At 43.0% G+C, this 3438-nt stretch overlaps 1 long non-coding RNA gene across 1 annotated transcript; it reads right to left on the bottom strand.

Annotated features, from left to right (window-relative positions):
• Positions 1 to 1936: 1936 nt before the first annotated feature.
• Positions 1937 to 3232, bottom strand: LOC124698616. The gene is made up of 2 exons (XR_007001021.1): positions 3130 to 3232; positions 1937 to 2355 (listed from the first exon to the last, which is right to left on the bottom strand). It is a non-coding gene; the product is annotated as an uncharacterized LOC124698616 (long non-coding RNA).
• Positions 3233 to 3438: the final 206 nt, after the last annotated feature.

Here is a 3438-nt window from a genome sequence, read left to right as displayed (position 1 = left end):
TGGTACCCCTCCCCGTTCAGATTATTGTTAAGGGGCTAGTGTACAGACCTAGTTGGATTTTTGTCGAATTTGGAAAATGTGCATGACATTTAAGAAGAGTATATGTGGCGATAAATCTTTTGGGACAACAGATACAAAATTTCGCATGCTCCTTGTTAAGTGGTGAAAAATCATACAAAAAAGTACGCCTTATCTAATACTCCCTCCGATCCTAAAAAAATGTCGGGAGGCTAATACAAATCACATTTTACAGTTAAGCCCTTCCAAATTCACAGAATGAAACACATTGCGATTCCTCATCTAGCGATCGATCGGGACGCCTGTACTCCACGGTGCTTCCCCTTCTCGCCCGTGCACATCGCAATCTAGAGGCCGGCGTCCCGATCTATCTCTCCCTCGATCTCTCCCTCAATCTGCTCCGCTCCCTCGATCTGGAGGCCGGCATCGAGAACCTCCGCCCCGCCCGGCGCTGGTACTCGACGTCTGGAGCTGGGAGCTCCTGTCCAGCCGCAGGTCAAATCCCCAACCGCCGCCATGGAGCCTCCCGTCGACCTGGGCTTCCCGGTGCCCCCCGCCTCTCTCCCTGCCTCGATCCTCAGCCGTGGCCGACAACCCGAGCAGCTGCAGCAGCCATCGCTGGAAAAGGAGGGCCACCTCTACGGTGTCTCCGGAGTGTGGACCTCGCCACGGTAAGACAAGGAGGAGATGGTGGTCGCCTTAATGGAGCTGCTGCTGCCAGCGACCTTCGCGAGCACCTCCCCGAGCTGCGGCGGCCGGCGACATCCCCAACCTCCTGATGACGGGAACGACTCCCTTCCACTACGGCCGGCCAACTCCCCCACTTACAGCTGAGCGGTGTGCGGTGATGCCGCTCTCATCCTCCTAGATGTGTTCCTTGGAAAATCTGTTCCTTTTTTGTCACGGTGGATGCGGGGGCGGGTGCGCTGACGAGTCTGACGAGACGAGAGACAGAGACATGGAGTGCGGGCCGATTCAATAACAAACTCGAGGTTGTTTTTGCATAATGACTGCTTCAGACACTTATTTAGGATCGGAGGGAGTACTAGAATGGAGGGAGTAGCACTTATACGCCCGCAGAAGAGTAGCGAATCTAGGATAAAATTGATGGGGTGTGCCAAGCTTAATTTTTTTACTATTAGGTTTGCGTGTAGCCATGATTAGTACACATTTTAGTAGCTAAAAGAGTATTTGTATTTTTTATTTTTTATTTTTGGAGGGTGTGCCACGGCACCCCCACTAGATACACCACTACTGCAGAAGCACTAATCTGATGCTTTGGCGGCTTCAGTGCGATTTCAGTCAGTGACGAGAAGAAGGAAGCGCCCCGATCTTGCATCGACAAATTTCTGAACCTCTCGCAAAAACATAGCTCCTGACGTCGATCTGAAACAGATCCTTGTCCCATAAGGCCATGAATAGCAACATCCTAGTGCAGGCGTGCAGCTGTGAGCTGTCTAATCCAGTGCACCCGTGCCCAAAGATAAAATAACGGATAGGGCCGATATTGATCATTTCATATCCTAAAGATTTCTTTTCCTCGGGGTCAGAGTCAGGCAAACATAGTGGCGGATATGAATATCGATAATATCGACCATGAGTATGAATGAAATACAGACGCCGAACATGGACATCCTTGAAAACAACTATTGGGCCATAGGTGTTGTGCAAAAGCAAAACCCTAATATGTAAACACCATTCAACAATAGAAAAGACTTCAGTACACGATTATCAAAATGCAACTACAATAGCAGTTCAGTACACAAATTTGAGCCATAGGTACACGATTTTTCTCTACTAGTAAGCTTGCACGTGCAATGCACGTCTCAAATTTAAAATTTAAATATGCGGACAAATGTCAATCCACATATATCCTGTCCTATGTTGCAATGATTATGACTGAAGCAACCATTTTGAATAGTTCACATGATGTGCACATCTCAAATTTAAAATTTAATACATCTCTCAAATTCAAATTTTGAATATGCAAAGCTTACAAATGTCAATCCACATATTATTTCCTATTTGTGTGCAATATTTGGATAGAAGCACCCATTTTGAATATACATGTGCAGGAGACAATATAAAAAAACACCACTTTATTTTAACACAATCGATCTCGAGAAAGCTCGCCTCTGCGATCCCAACTACTGCAACCCTTTGAAAAGGTTCCTCTCACCATCTTCAACAATGTTGATTTCTGAACTGAAGGAAACCCCACAAAACAACACATGCATCTCTACTTTTTGTCACGTTGAATCCCTCACCTCCAAAATCACCACCACGACCTTTGGTTTTAGGAGTAAGCAACTGCCGGCGTACTCTTGTATGATCAGCCTGACCAAAGAAATAACTATTTAACTATAGTGAAACATTCTCTAAAAATAGTACTCCCTCCATCCGGCACTTATGCCTAGATACATCCAAATTTAGATAAATCTAAGACATCCATTACTGGACGGAGGGAGTACTAAGAGCTTAACATATGGAGATTTCCATAATTATCAAATCAAACTTTTTAGAGCAACAATTGAACCATCACGTAAAAAACCAAAGCATACATCGTATTGATATGTGGCTAAGAGGAGGTATCAGGTACTGTAGAATGGACTTAAAACAACAATAAAATGTCATATAGGAAAGCATAAATAGAAACTATGAGCATATTCAACTATCAGATCAAGCACCATAGGGGTAGAAGAAGACATTTCATGTTCACTGCAAGGCAAATAGGTTACCAAAAAGACCTGGGACATCGTGATTTAATTAGCAAGAATAAAGAAGCACACATGACTTCATAGGAAATGAAGAAGACAAACGATACAAATGTATTAGCTTTCAAGCATTACCAATAGACACAGAACAAGATTTTAGACCATACCATTAGCAAACATAGCATAATGCACACACACAGGTCATATCACCCATAATAATGTATGTTAATTTAAATAACAAATGTTAATTGAAAAGAGGAAGACCAAGGTTCATGTGCAAAACCAGACAGTACTGTCAATATCAGGCTAAGCTACAAAAAATTTAAGAAAAATTCATACAATTTCTCAGAAATCAATTATGTTCTTCTTTGACAGGTGACTGAGAAGAGGAACTTACATATTCAGCTAGAACCTCCGTACTGTTATTCTTTGATAGGTGGCTGAATTTGCTAGACATTTCTGAATTTGGATAGTCCGAAGCTCGTAATACAACACCAACTTCCTCACTGAAAAACAAAGAACAATGTTAGGAGTAAGCAACTCCCGCCGTACTTTTTTAAGTTAACCTGACCAAAGAAATAACTTTCAACTACTGTGAAATATTCTCTAAAAATAGTATTCCCTCCGTCCTGGGTTGTGGATAGTCTAAATATAGTATATTGAAATGATGGGATAGGATCTCCAAATCAGGAGAGCAAGATTGTGC

The sequence above is a fragment of the Lolium rigidum genome, chromosome 3, assembly GCF_022539505.1.
Source record: "Lolium rigidum isolate FL_2022 chromosome 3, APGP_CSIRO_Lrig_0.1, whole genome shotgun sequence".
NCBI classification, from domain to species: domain Eukaryota; kingdom Viridiplantae; phylum Streptophyta; class Magnoliopsida; order Poales; family Poaceae; genus Lolium; species Lolium rigidum.
The sequence above is the reverse complement of the archived record's forward strand: the minus strand, read 5'-3'. Positions and strand labels throughout refer to the sequence as shown.